Here is a 15,781-nt window from a genome sequence, read left to right on the forward strand (position 1 = left end):
TTTTTTTTTTTTCAAACCACCATATTATCCAACTTATTTACTTTCCCCAGATCTTTTCTCATAAAAAAAAATAAATGAAAAGAATAATCCATGGCTTTTTCTTAAAGAGAAATCTTTGTAGGAAGAGGACAGAGTGAATAATTATTATAGAATAAGATAAAATCGGGGAAGATTTTACAACGGGAATGACCAGTGTGCTTTGCTTGGTTACGTCATCTTTGTGCCATTTTACAGCCAGATAATAACCTGCATCTCACAAAATACAGACAAAGCAGCTGCTGTTATCTATAGATGTAGAGCAATCGGTTCCTAGGGATGTTCATGATTATTACCTCACATACAGAAGTCCTATATCTGATTGCTTATGTGCCTTCTTATATATGTTTGTTTTTAATTCTCCTTGAAATCAATTCTAGTATCTTACTGTTTTCTCATTAATTGATGTTTTTGTCTAGAAAAGCATCATCTTCTAGCAACACATTTCCAGGGTTTTTACTACTCCATCTTCAGCTACACATGTTTCTGGATTTACAAGCAGCCTTAGATATTTCCCTCAGTTGTTCAATGATGACTAACCATTCTCTGACTAGAGGCTTTGAACTCTTTGCTAGAGTTAGTAATTAATTTACATTAAGGAAAAATGAATAAACTAATGCAATGGTGAATCCTTTAAAATACATTTTGTAAACTATAAATAGAACCAGTAAATCAGTGGTTTTAAATCATAACTACAATTAAGAAAAGAAAATATTCTATTTATTGTTGCTTATTGGAAGGATATATTCCAGATTCACCTCTCTTTATGTATCTAAATATTAAACCAAGTAAGTGTTTTTCTTATCTTCTTTAAACCAATAACATTTAAATTTTCCTTGTAGAAATGGATTTTAGTGGATAAAAAAATGGGTTCTTCATTATCCAGGATTAATTATGTGGTTATGAAATCGTGAACAATGAAACACAAAATCCAGTAAGGGGAAAGTCGATTTTAGAGATCATACATAGGACAGAATGCTGATGCCTAGGGTCTGGTTGGAATTTCCAACAATACTGTCTGTGCTGTTGTGAGGGCAGTGTATTTAGCATAGTCCAGAGTTGCTGTCAGCATGGTATAAATATTTGTGAGCACATGTCTGATACTCATGCAATTACTTTCTGAGGTCATGTTTTGTGGCACACAAGGAATTACTAAAACCTGGAACTCACTATACAACTTCATAAAGCACACAGAGCTACAAAGGGTACCACACAGACTTTCCAAGCTACTTCAGTAAGAAAATAATAATGATGATTCTTGAGGAGATCTCAGGTTTTATTCGACGTGGTCAATGAGACTTGAAGGCAAGCAGGGATTATGATACCCAAAATCTTGGAATATTCTCAATCTATAAACTACTGTAAAATATTAGGTTTATAACAGTCTGGTAACACAGACATATAGAACTGAGTCACAAAACATGTTCTTCCTCCGTTTTAATACTTGATTCATTAAAGGGAGTTTCTGGATCTCTTTAATCTTTAGACAATAAACTTAGAATAAGTAATCTGTACTTTAATAAACTATTTCAAAGCATGGCTGTGAATGCCCTGAGAAAACATAGAACACTGATAAAGGATTCTCCTTTTCAGAAGTCTACCAGAGGCAGCAAATGAGGGACTGGAAAGGTGGCTCAGCAATTAAGAGCAATTCTTGCTACTCCAACACCCATGTTAGGTGGTCACAATTACCTGCAACACTGGACCAGGAAATCCAGCTCTCATTTGACCTCAAGAAGCTCAGTACGCATGTGTCATAGATTTGCATAGTCTCTCTCTCTCTCTCTCTCTCTCTCTCTCTCTCTCTCTCTCTCTCTCTCACACACACACACACACACACACACACATACACACACACATATATACAGACAGACACATGAAATAAATAAAAATAAATCTTAGAAAATAACCAAATGATAGTATTACCCGATTCACCGTTTAACAAAACATTAATTATACAGCATGAAACACAACAAGATGAAATGGTCATAAAACTATAGATGTATAATCTCATTTCTGAGTAGCATTTCTAAGCAAGGAAATCTCTCTCTCTCTCTCTCTCTCTCTCTCTCTCGCTCACTCTCTCTCTCTCTCTCTCTCTCTCTCTCTCTCTCTCTAGAGTATCATTAGCTACCTAAGTCTATTATGGAAGTCTCCCACAGTAGCTGGGAGTCATGCATCTCAAAGAAGCAGGTGAACCCACAATCTTAGAGGAAGTAGTAGTGACTCAACACATAAACGCACTGCACTTCATTTGCTGGGATTATCAACTTTCATTAATAACTTTCAATAGAACAAATAACTCTGAAGTTCTTGAGAATGCATGTAGGAAACAAATCAGAGGCTACACATTTGCTAGACTTACTAATAATTATCTAAGCATAAAATGTTGCAAACCAGAGACCTATTTTCCAGGTTTTGGCCTACTATACTTACTCTTATCTGAAACAGACAGTTCTCAAATAATTAATATTAAAGGGATATTTCCTTTTATATCAAATTGATTTTTGTTTTATAAAGTTGTAAGCCTGAGGAGGAAATTCAGGTCTTCTATAAGAGCATCAAGTGCCTTTAGCCACTGAGCCATCCCTTGGTGTGGGAGGTCCTTCTGTCTATGTGTTACTTTTATTGCTTAATGAATAAAGAAACTGTTTTGGCCTATAGCAAGGCAGAACTTAGCTAGGCAGGGAAAACTAAACTGAATACTGGGAGAAAGAAGGCTGAGTCAGTGAGAAGCCATGTAGCCCCACCAGAGACAGACACCAGAACTTTATATGGTAAGCCACAGCCATGAGGCAATACACAGATTAATAGAAATGGGTTAAATTAATATATATGAGTTAGCCAGAAATACACTTAAGCTATTGGCCAAACAGTATTGCCAATATTATGGTTTCTGTGTCATTATTTTAGAGCTGAGCAGCCGGGAATGAACAAGCAGTCTCCTAAAACCATCCATCCATATGTCCTACACCCATTTTTCTACTTAAAAGGCAGTCTTTGTCTGTTCCCAAAAGCTGTGTTGTAGGTCACAGCTCCACTGGAGGAAGATTTTACTCTTTCTTCTTGTCAATACACTTACATGAAAGAGCATAGAACATTTAGGGAAAGAAGAGGAGACCTAGAATTAACTATTCTTTCTTTGATCTGTCAGTTTCGTGATAATTATCAAGTAAAAGGGCACATTAAGTTTATTCTTAAAACAAAGATAATCACTTAGAAAGCCCTGGAAAGGATGGGTAGGTTAGCATTTCAATTGATGGGAAATGGTGCAAGGGCAATCTTGCTGTGTGAGATCTGGTACGTGAACACCACATGTACCAGAAGTTGGTGCTGCTCAGGCATGGTTGTATTATCTTTAGAACATTTATAAAGAGCTGTTTTCCCTAAAGGGGAGAACATGCATTTACACTGATCTCAGTGCTCGACAAGTACCAACAAGGTAGAAAGAACCAACTCCCTCAATTGTCCTTTGATCTCCACATGCATGAACACACACACACATACACGTACACACACATACACACAAGCACAAATAAAATAACAAATAAAATATATAAAAAGGTTAAAATGAATAACATTATCTAAAACAGTATTTATACAGACCTGAAAATTTAACCCAAATATATCTTGAATTGGTAAAAAGGAATAAAGGTAAAGAATAATGTATCTTAAATGACTTTATTTTAGGCAAAAAAGAGATAACAAAGGTCTCAATTATATATCTATACTAAGAAATTGTAGTTTTGAAATCTGTAGTGCCTTTAGTAAAAACCAATGAAATTATTTCAGGCTAATTAAAGACAATGGAATCAGAAATGTGTTCAATAGATAAATTTTTCATATTACTTGGAGATTTGTTTTTATTCTCAGAAACCCTACAAAATATTTTAATTGACTTGCCAGCATTTCCACTCAGATCATTACATTTACAAGGACCATTCAATTAATTATTTTTTCATTTAAAATTGAATTAAATTTCTTGTTTAATTCTATTGAGTTTAAAACTAACTCAAGTTGAACTCACCTGGCTTATGTAATTAATTGACTCAAAAATTACAGCTGAGATGATTACTTAAACCAAAGATTAAAAATGTTATTACAGGAGTGTGGGGAGACAGTTTAGATAGTAAGGTCTTTCAAGCAGAATAACCAGGGGACCTGAATGTGAGCTCTAGATCCCACAGCCTTCACGTGTGTTCACACACACACATGTAAGGGTTTAACTGTGCTACACAAGAGGCAATGCTCCTCTCAGAAGTCATAGATTGAAGAGTAAAAGCCCAGTACCAGGTTTGGGATACCATTTCTTGAGTTGTTGATTAGGTGTTTCAGTTAGGGTTTCTAAGACTGTGAAAAAACACAGCAAACACAGCAACTCTTTTTTTTTTTTTTTTTTTTTTTTTTGGTTTTTCGAGACAGGGTTTCTCTGTGGTTTTGGTGCCTGTCCTGGAACTAGCTCTTGTTAAGGGAAACATTTAAGTAGGACTGGCTTACGCTTTCAGTAGTTTAGTCCATTAAGGTCATGACAAGAATCATGGCAGCATGCAGGCAAATGTGGTGCTGGAGAAGGAATAGAGAGTTCTATGTCTTGACCCACAGGCAGCAGAAGGAGAATATGTACAACACTTGGCATAGCTTGAGCATTTCAGACCAAAAGGGTCACCCCCACAGTGACACATTTCCTCCAACAAGGCCACACTTACACGAACAAGGCCACACCTCTAAATAGTGCCACACTCTATGGGCCAAGAACTCACACATGCAGGGCTATAACTATTCAAACCACCACATGCCACTCACAGGCCCCTGCAAGCTTTTAGCCTTAACATAATGCAAAACACATTTAGTTCAAATTCAAAAGTCCCCATAGTGTATCATAGTCTCAACAATGTTTAAAAGTTCAAAACCCAAAGTCTCCTCTGAGATTCATGTAACCTCTTATTTATAATCTCCTATATAATCAAAATAAAATGCAGATCATATACTTCCAACATATGATGGCACTGAACATACATTACCATTCCAAGATGATGGAAAGGGAGCATAGTGAGAAAATACTGGATCAAAGAAAAACAAAATGCTCACTGGGCAGATTCTAAACTCTGTATCTCCATGTCTAATGTCAAAAATACTCTTCAGATCTCCAATTCCTTTATCATCATTTACTGCAACATAATTCTCTAGGGCTGGCTCTATTCTCTCTTAGCAGCTTTCCTCAGCAGATATCTTACTGTACAATAATGCTTTCATACACTGTAAAGATTTGTCACTCATAGTGGTTTAATAAAACACTGATTGGCCAGTAGCCAGGCAGGAAGTATAGGCAGGGCAACTAGACTAAAAGAATTCTGGGAAGAGGAAAGACATGGCTGTAGTCACCAGCGAGGCTCAGAGGAAGCAAGATGAGAATGCTATACTGAGGAAAGGTACAAAGCCATATGTCTAAACATTGATATGAATTGGGGGTTAATTTAAGTTGTGAGAGCTAGTTAGTAATAAGCCTAAGCTAATAGGGCAAACCGTTTATAATTAATATAAGCCTCCGTGTGTTTCAATGGAACTTTACAGGACCATGCAGGACAGAAACTTCTGCTACAGGTATCCCACAACTCTAGCATCTCCAACATCTTGGGGTCTCAAAGGCAATCCAGGTTTCAAATTCAAAACTTAATACAATGTCATCTCATGCAGGGACACCCCCTACAACATCCCTGACTTCAGGGGCCTTGTTTAGTCTCAGAGGCAAATTCCATAACCCTTTTCTTCTATCCTAAACTCTACATCCAGAACCATGAGACCAAAGCATGATAACTCCTGCTGCTTGTTGGGGCTAGAACATGGCTCCCTATTTCAAATACATCTTCACCAACTTTCTATATTAGATTGTTTCCTTTATTGCCTAAGCTTTGATGGCCTGGAACTCACTCTGTAGACCAGTTTGGCCTCAAACTCAGAGATCCGTCAACTTCTGACTTCTGAGTTCTGGGATTAAAGGTGTGTGGCACCACACATAGCCCTAAGATTTTCTTTAATTCCTTTTCATTTTTCTTTAGTTCCTTTTCCACGAGTTGTAAGCTAATTGGGTGGGCTCTTGTCCTAAGGTCACCATTCATTTTCTTCCATTTCTTAATCTGTTCATTTCATTGAACACAGGATTTTGCTCTTACTATAACTCCTGTTTGCCCTCTTTCTATTTAAATCACACATTTTGTATTTTCCCTTGCTCAGTTTAGTCCTTTTCCTTATAGATCAGTATAAGAGTAACCACTAATAACCACACAACAGAGTTAGTACTAGGTTGATTTGAGATTTCCCCTGCCAACAGAATTAATCCAAAAACTCTTCAATTTAGCCTCAGGCAAACTTTTCAGACAAGGGCAAAATGCAGCTATATCTTTGCCAAAGTATCAAAAATAGTATCTAGGCCACATACTAACATTCTTCACCTCTGAAACTTTCTCAGTCAGGTTCCTCAATTCAAACCACCCAGTACCACTGACTTCCGTGCTTCTACTAGTATGGTCCACAAAGCAGTGCTGCAATTATTGTACTGCTTTCTTAACTCAAAGTACCAAAGTCTAAATTTATCCAAACAAAACTGTGGTCAAGCCTGTTATAGAAATACTTTGTTCCCTGGTAGCAACTTCTGCCTTAGTTAGAGTTTTATTGTTGTGAAGAAACAATGATCATGGCAACTCTTATAAAGGAAAATATTTAATTGAAGCTGGCTTACATTTTAAAAGTTTTAGTGCTATAACATCATAGAGAAAAGCATGGCATCATGCAGGTATCAATATGCTAAAAAAAAAAAAAAAGAGCTGAGAGCTCTACATCTTGATCTGCAGGCAAGAGCAGGAGACTAGGTACCACACTGGTCATAACTTGAGCATATCTGCCCTCAAAGGCCACCCCACAGTGATACATTTTCTTCAACAAAGCCACATATACTCCAAGAAGAACAAACCCTCTGATAGTACCATTCCCTATGGGTCAAGTATTCAAACACATGAGTCTATGGGTGACAGACCTATTCTAACCAACACACCAGGGATATCACAAAAACCCTTAAAATATTAAAGGCTATTGTGATTGCTCTCAGTTGATGACCAGCATTTGGTGTAGTATCCTGTCACTAAAGACATCACAAACTTTCATCATTGTACTTGAAAAATAAAACTGGTATCAATCAGAAAACTTCTTCCCTGAAAGCTACTTTGAACAGTACCAAATGTTGCTATGTAGTCTTCAGGAAGAAAAATGCCATTGAAAGTCTTACCTAACTATGAACCCTGCAAGTTACAATAACAACTGTATGGAAAAGATATGCCCATGCGTGCTACAATGGCACATGCGATTTTTGGGATAACCAAATACTTTTTTATTTTATTTATGGCCCAATACACAGGAAGAAGCATATACCTGTTCCTGTAAACTGAACAAGAGCCCATCATTTGGCAGCTCATCGGCTCCAGGCATGAATCTACTATTTGGCTTAATGGACATAATATCAAACTGCTCTCTAAAGTCCTATATCCTTACCCATGGCTTAGTGCATCTCATTCATATCATAAAAGTTCCTCTGTGAAGTGGATAGAAGTTTATTTGGAAATACACAAATGGTCAAAGATCAAAAATACATGTTAGTAGAATATTTAGTCACAAGTGGAAGATCGGTGTCACTCACCCCCCAAAAGACCATGGTGCGTTGTAAAAAAAAAAGGGGGGGATGTAAGATCCAGAGGTTAGAGTACACTGGGCAAAATAGTGTCTTTTGAACACAACAGAACAGATGTGCTCGTGAACTCACAGGCGCTCAGGTTGTCTGCATAAGAACTTCAGGGCATCAAGTCAGTTAGCATTCCAGCATGCAGGGGCTCAGAAGTCCCAGCCCAGGAGCTATTGACAGTTGATGGTTGTTAAGGGAGGAAGAGTCGGTTTCTTTAGAGAGATAGTTTATAGTAGATGGACCTTTTCCAACGAATGGCTCCACACCATGCATACATGAACCCCACAAATTGGTCTCAGTGGTATTTGGGGGAGATATGAAGTTGAAGTTTAAAGTCTGAAGGTAGATCTAGGAGGAATTCATGGGAGAAGCAGGGAGTTAACAGGGTAAAAATACATTGTGTACATATATAAAGTTCTCAATGAATTGATGAAAATAATAGATTTCAAAATAATCTTGAACTCTATTCATGATCTATAGCTTTACACTGAACAGAATAAACAAGAAAAGGCCTATGCAAAGTCATGCAATTCTTATATTTTCAAAGTATCACAAATTAAAAGAATTTTTTTACAAAAATAAAATCTGGGCATGATGACATGATTTAATCCAAGTATTGAAAAGGAAGGAATAAGTAGATTTGGGGAACTCACCAGACAATAAGCCTAGATTAATCAGTAAACCCCAGGTATGTGTGCACACACACACATGTGCACACACACACACACAAATGCCATTACAAATGATAACATAATAATACATAATTTTAATGATGTTGGAACTCTTGGAAAATCTCCCTTTCTATGCCGTAGAATCATTCATGGAATTTTCTTTTAATAATTTTAATAATTTTTACTACTTTAGCAATTAAAGTAAATTAAATGGAATCCATATATCATACTTTTCTAACCCTGATGTGGGAGTTTCCTCTGTGTGCTGTGATTACCATTAATGAATAAAGAAACTGCAAGGCAGAACTTAAGTTGGCATGGAAAGCTAGGCTTAGTGCTGGGAGAAAGAAGGGCAGAATCAGAGAGACACCTTGGAGCCACTGCCAGAGATAGATGTGCTGAAAATTTGCTGGTAAGCCACTGCCATGTGGCGATACACAAATGGGTTAAATTAATATGTAAGAGTTAGCCAAAAAGAAGCTAGAGCTAATGGGCCAAGCAGTGATTTCATTAATAGAGTTTCTGTGTGATTATTTCGGGGTTAAGTGGCCAGGACTAATAAGCGCCTCCACCAACATAACCTGCTCCCCCTCCCCCACACAATAAAATGAATTTCCTCTCAAGTTTCAGAAACATAGTAAATAACCATATCATTTAATTAAAGAGTGAGATTCCATTTTATTTGTTACTGTTTTGTCTTGAGCTTTATTTTAACTGCTGTAAATTGCAAGTGGAGTTTTTATAAACATAAACATCATTCTTCTAATGGAAACATCAGGTTTTCTTCAGAATGAGGCATTGTCATTAAAGCAGAACTTTGCCAGGCACGTGATAACTGGCTTCTGAATCAGCAGGCACGGCAAACAGCTGCAAGGTTTGCTGACAATAAATGGAGGTAAATAAACTCTAGAGTAAGAGTCTTGAAATTGCATCTTTAAAAAGATCACATGTAATATAGGAAATTGAGAAACAAGCAATTTCTAAAAGAAAAGTATAATCTTATAATGCAGAATCCTTATGAGAATGAACAGACTCTGTAGGAAATAAATATCGAAGTCATTGACCACCCTTATCAGAAGTATATGAGTGTTATCATATAAGAGCTTTATAGAGTGTATATGAAGAAAAGGCCCGAATTCTTCAGCTCTGCGGTGGACTTAGGCTCCAGCTTTAGATATAGGCCATGCTAGAACTTGCTATTTCTGGAAAACAAGGGCATTCGGTTGGTAAGGTTTGAAAATGAAATATCATTGACAGACTCTTATTTTGAATGTGTAATCACTGCTGCTGGTACTGTTGGGGAAGCTGCAGAGGTTTGGGAAAATGGCTGTAACTAGAGGAGGTGGGTTACTAGGAAGCTGCCTCTGAAGGCTGTGCTGTGTTTTGAGTCTGCTCTAGTGTCTCTGCTTCTGTGGATGCAGTGAACAGTCCTTCACGTCCCCACTGCCAGGACAGAGGTTCTCAGCCTTCCTGAAGCTGCGGCCCTTTAACACAGTGCCTCATGTGTGGTGACCCCAACCATAAAACTACTTTTGTTGCCACTTCATAGCTGTAATTTTTCTACTACTGTGAATCCTAATATAAATATCTGTATTTTCTGATGGTCTTAAGCAGCCTCTGTGCAAAGGTTATTTGATCCCTCAGGGTTGAGACTCAGGTTGAGGGATCAACCATGGTTGGGGGCCTAAGAAACCATGAGCAGAGGTGTTGTGAAATAATCCTGTACACCGTAAATATGTATTCCTCTCATTGGTTAATAAAGAAGCTGACTGGTCTTTATCAAGGCAGGATAAAGTTAGATGATACAATCAAACTGAGGATACAGGAATGAAGAAGGGTGGAACGTGAGAGTTGACAGCAGATGGAGAGAGAGAGCAAGATGGGCATGCCATACTGGGAAAAGGGACCAAACCATGTGGCAAAGCATAGATAAGAAATATGGGTTAATTTAAGTAACAGGCCCAAGCTATCGGCTGAGCATTTATACTTTACATTAAATCTCCAAGTCAATTATTTGGGAAGTGACTGCTGGTAACTTGGGAACAGGTAGTTGGGACAGGAAACATTGGCCTATACAGAGGGAACTTTTCCTCCTTTGAAGTAATCCTGTCAGGTACTTTAGGACCTCAAGATAATGAAATCAGCTAACATGCAGTTTCACTTAGACCACAGTTTCTGAGCCATTACTGGCAGAGCACAGCTGAGCTTTGTTTCTGTTATTTCCATGACTTAAGTAAAATTTGAACTAATTGTAATCACATTGGTGTAGGGGAGGGGGAGTCCTTGCTCCTAGGTTGGTAACAATTATCAGTGGATAGTAGTTGATTTTTGTAATGGGAAACTCATGGGGTCCATCAGAAGCAAGATCAAGACAAAACCTAAAGCAAAGGCTAGAGAACAGCCAGCCACAATGCATGGTATGCTGACCTGTGAGAACCATTTTGGAATAACTGACAGCAAGACAGGCACTCTACCACTGTAGTCACATTTTAAAGTCAAAGACAGTGGCGACTGATAGAGATGCATAGATTAATATTAGTAATTTTATGCTATAACATACATTTCTCTATATAAGCTGAATTGTCACTAAACTTACTCATCATATGCATTAAAACATAACCTATCTCATATATGAGATAGATCTTACATACAAATAAGTAATGTGAAAACATATGAATATAAAGCTGTCAGGAAAATATCTCATTCATTTTATATCCTTCCTGTATCAGTCAGGGTTATATAAAGGAACAGAATTTATAGAATTAATACACACACACACACACACACACACACACACGAGAGAGAGAGAGAGGGTGGATATATTAGAATAACTCACATTAATTCTAGATGGAGTCAAGTTGGCAACCAAGAATAACATCACACTTACTTTTTATAACTACTACTCTTTTCTTTCTTGAGGATTTGTTATGTTTCCCATTAGTGAATTTACCTCTGTGTATCTTTACACATATCTACTTTATACATGTGTGATAATTATCTCAATCAGATCAACATCACTGAATCTGTGCGATGGATAAGTTTCAAACATGCTTTTAAGGAAGGAAATACCAATGTAGCCAAAAAGGAGAAATACAGTTGGTTCTGTTCTGGAGCATATGGAAAGGGATGGCATTGAGCGTGCCCCTTGCTCTTTGCTTATTAGCTGCTATCTGCTGCATTTCTCTGAATCCCTCTGCAATGCCACCCAATCTCTTGACTTGAATTTTGCTTCTGTTGAACTTGGGTTTTGTGCCTGTGATTCCAACCTCCTTGAATGAATTAAAATACAATAAGAGCAGGATGAATCTCCATTCTCTTGCCTAGAATAGTTTTGACACTATCTAGTCAAAAGCTCACACTAAAATAGCCAGTTTGTGCCGAGCACAGTGCCACATATTAGTTGGGTTGGCTGTTTGTGGACTCCTTGGGTCCAGTTGTTCATGGATACAAAAAAGAAATGTGTTGTGTTTTACACTGGGATCTCTACCAATTGTTATGACTCCTTATGGCCCTATTCAAAGGCCAAATTGGGTATCAAATGAAATGGGGTAAATAAAATAATATTCTGCTTTCAGATCTTGTGGCGTCTGTTTGAGTCCATGAAAACAGCAAAATGTGTTAGAAGATGTGCACTCATAGAGTAGGCTAGCCATTAGCGCTAACCCTGAATAGCGACCCTTCATTCGTCAAACGACATCACTCGGCCAGAGAGAAGAAGGAAACTGTAGCAATCTGTAAGGTCACTTCAGTCCTAATCTTGCTAGTTCTTGATGCCATTTAGGTCACGCCTTTTCTTTTATATCCTTCGAGTGCTTAGGCTAAAACACTCGTCGTTTCTGTTGGGCTATTCCAGGTCAGTTTTCCTTGCTTGTAGTGGGATCTTGACTATTACAAATGAAATGTCATGCTGCAGAGTGAATTTTAAAATGTAAAGGCCCTGGGGATGGAGAGACAGGTCAGCAGCTAAGAGCACTTGTTGCTCTCACAGAGGACATGGATTCAGCTACCAGCACCCACATAGTGGATCAGGTGTATGTGTAACTCATGTTCCAGGGCATCCATGGGCACCAGATTCACATCTGGGACACATATATGCAGGCAAAACACTCATACATATAATATAAAATAAATAAATCTTAAAAATTAAAATTATAGTGGCCAGTGAGATAGTTCAATGGTTAAGAGCACTTGCCATAAAGCCTTATGACCTGAATATAATCCTTGGGATGCACAAGATGAAGGGGGATAACAGACTTTTGCTGGTTGTACCCTGACTTTCATATAAGTGCCATGGCATTTGCCACCCTCCTACACCATGCAAAATAAACAAAATATAGTGAGAAACTTAAATGTGAAGCTTTTTCTTCGTGTTCCCCTGGGTGCTCTCTAAGAAGCATATGTTTTGAAAAGTAGTAGATGCAGCTAGAGAAGTAACTCAGCTGATAAATAATGCGCTTCCTGTACAACTCTGAGGACTTGAGTTCATTCCCGAGCACCCCTGTGAAAGACCAGGTATGGTGTCTTGGGCTATGATTGCAGTCCTGTGGAGGTGGAGACATGAACATCCCTGGAGCTTGTCTAGCCATACTGGTTGGTGAACCTATGTCAAGTGAGAGACCCCATTTCAAAAAGACAAAGTATACATAGAACCTTATAATGAAACCTCAGGCTCTTCTCTGAATGCACAGGCATGCACACACACACACACACACAAAAGAGATGAGTTTTGGGGGATGATAGCAAACAGAGGCCCCAGAGATCCTTCTCTTCATCTAGTCAGCAGATGCTTCAGTGGAAGCTACATGAAAATGGTGGCTGCTGGGGATCAAGCTAAAACTTACAAAGACCCAGCGAAAGTTTTGATGGATGTGGCATTCATCTAGGGTGGTTCTGGCTGTTATGAGGAAGCCTTACCACCCTATCTCCCTCAGTACTGTCCGTTTGCTTCAGGTACAGCCGGCCCTTACTCTACCGAATCCATAGTGAGCAAAAGACCTTCAAATATAAATCTTGGCTGCACACCCTGATTATTGATTCTGGTCATAAATGAGGGTCATGAGGCAGCAGTCGTCACTAGTGGACATGTTTCATTGCTGGCAATTCTTCCTCCTCTGGATGACATAATTTCCAGGAAGTATAGAGGCCAGTATCTTTGCTCCTATTACAGCCCCCTGCCCCCCCTTCCAAGAGACAGATGCTGAAGACTGGAACATCAAAGCCACTGCATATTCAGGGGAAAGTCAATGGTCATTGTGCATCCTCAGAAGCATGCAAAGAGTCAGTAAAGACTTGGCAAGATTATCTTGTCATAGTACAGGTTGAACTTAGTCAAGAGACAGCTTACAACAATAAAAAGCAAAAGCCATAAACAACAAAAAAAATCCATGGAAGGAGAAAATATTACATGTGGAGATATTAAATGCCTATTTTATTTAATTAAAAAATCCAACTCATACCAAAAAATCAGATCTGTATGATTCAGTCAAAGGTAAAAGAAGAGTCACTGACACAGATCAAATAGCAAGTCTATTAGACAAACATTAAAACTATTCTCATAAACATGTTCAGAGAAGTATAGAAAGGAAACAAAATATAAGACATAAATGTCAATGAAAAGATGACAAAACAAAAAATTCTGGAGTTGAAAAGTACAACAATGAAACAAAAAGCTTGTTGTTAGAGGGATTTGAAAGATAGAGGTATTTCTCTAATCAGAAGAAAAGATTTTCAAATTTGAAGTTAGGACCACATTTATGAGTTGAAGAAAGTTAAAATGTTGGGGGGGAAAGGACATAGTAGAGACCCATAGATAAAGGACCTAGAGAGAAATCAGACAGACGTAAGAACTGCAGATGCTCCAGAGGGATAGCTGAGGTAGGAGTGGCTTCATTTTACTGATTTGATTAGCTTCTCGAATATAAACATCCAGAAAGTTCAGTGAACTGCCACACAATAAACAAGAACCAGAGAATCATCAGAACCAAACTTTTGAAAGCAGAAAGTGAAAATGAACTTAAACAGACACAGTAGTCTCAGTGGGGTTATCAGAAGAGTACATGTCAGAAACCCTGCAGCTTAGAAAGTTCTAGATCACTCATGGAGCATAGTGATAAAATAGAAAGATAAAAACCATGAAGTAAGGATGAGATAACTGGAATAATATTCTTTTAAAAGTCAAAATGAAATCAAATTGTTTCCAGGTAAACAAACTCCAAACAAACTGGTAGATCTTCCCTCCACAAAACATTGGAGGAAATCTGGAAAATTTCAAATTGCAAGAACACTAGCTGAAAGCCATGTGGAGAAATGTGTCAATAACGAAAATCACAAAGCTCCAGACAATGAATTCATTTTCACTTCTCCCACACAACCACCGTGTGCCACAGGTTAGATTTGCGTGTGATTCATCACCTAGAGATGTTTTGTTGATCTGTTCTTCACTTGTTTACGGGTGCTTGACATCAGGCCAGGGGCTGTACACATGCATACAGGGCAGCATTCAACTATGAATAAGCTATACCCACTGTGGGTATGCTAAGAGGTGGTAGACCTTTAAACAGTGGAGCCAAAAGGGACAGGATGGCGTTATTAGACCTTCCCCTTCCTAAAACTTCTCAGCAAGCATGTATGTCTTATACACTCTCAACATTGTCTTCTACCATGATGTCCTGGTGCTGGGATGAGTAAACATGTTTTTTTTTAAAGTCATCCATCACACCAGATTATGAATGAATGATATAATAACCTTGAGTTTTGATTCCCACAAAAATGTTTTATTTTGTTATAGTGGAAAATTGACTAGTATATATGCCAACTGTCTACCTCCAAAATGTGCATTCATTTCTATCTGTGGCCCTTATTCCATGCTCGGCACTGTTCATTGAGTCACTTTTTGACTGGGTGACATGGGATAAGCATAGACACAAGGAAAACAGTCAACGAATGAGCATATGAATATTTTTTACATTGGGTCAGTATAACAAATACAGAAAAGAATCTTTTTTATAAAGATGTCTGCATTCTGTCCCTATAACAAATACCTAAAACACAATCAATTCATAAAGAGAAAGTTTTATTTGCCTCATGCATTCAGAAGTTTCAGTCTAAGATCTTTTATCCTTCTTACTCTGGGCCTGTGACTGAGCACATGATTGAGCAAAACCATGTATTTCAAGGTGTCAGAGACTCAATAACCTCCAGTAGGCCCCGTCTCTCCCCTTCCACTACCACACAACACTGAGGACACCAAGAATTGGACAGATCTTTACACTATATTCCAGATGCTAATGCAAAGTCAGCAAAGCGTTCCTTGGGGTCAGTTACAAAGACCGTCATGTGGCAGAAC

General features: G+C 38.1%; 1 protein-coding gene across 5 annotated transcripts in view; it reads right to left on the reverse strand.

The window, feature by feature from the left end:
• Window positions 1–15,781, reverse strand: part of LOC130865925 (EGF-like and EMI domain-containing protein 1) — a 639,134-nt gene that overhangs the window by 415,970 nt on the left and 207,383 nt on the right. The gene's annotated exons all lie outside the window — the stretch shown is intronic.

This window comes from Chionomys nivalis, chromosome 24, assembly GCF_950005125.1.
Source record: "Chionomys nivalis chromosome 24, mChiNiv1.1, whole genome shotgun sequence".
Taxonomy (NCBI): Eukaryota; Metazoa; Chordata; class Mammalia; order Rodentia; family Cricetidae; genus Chionomys; species Chionomys nivalis.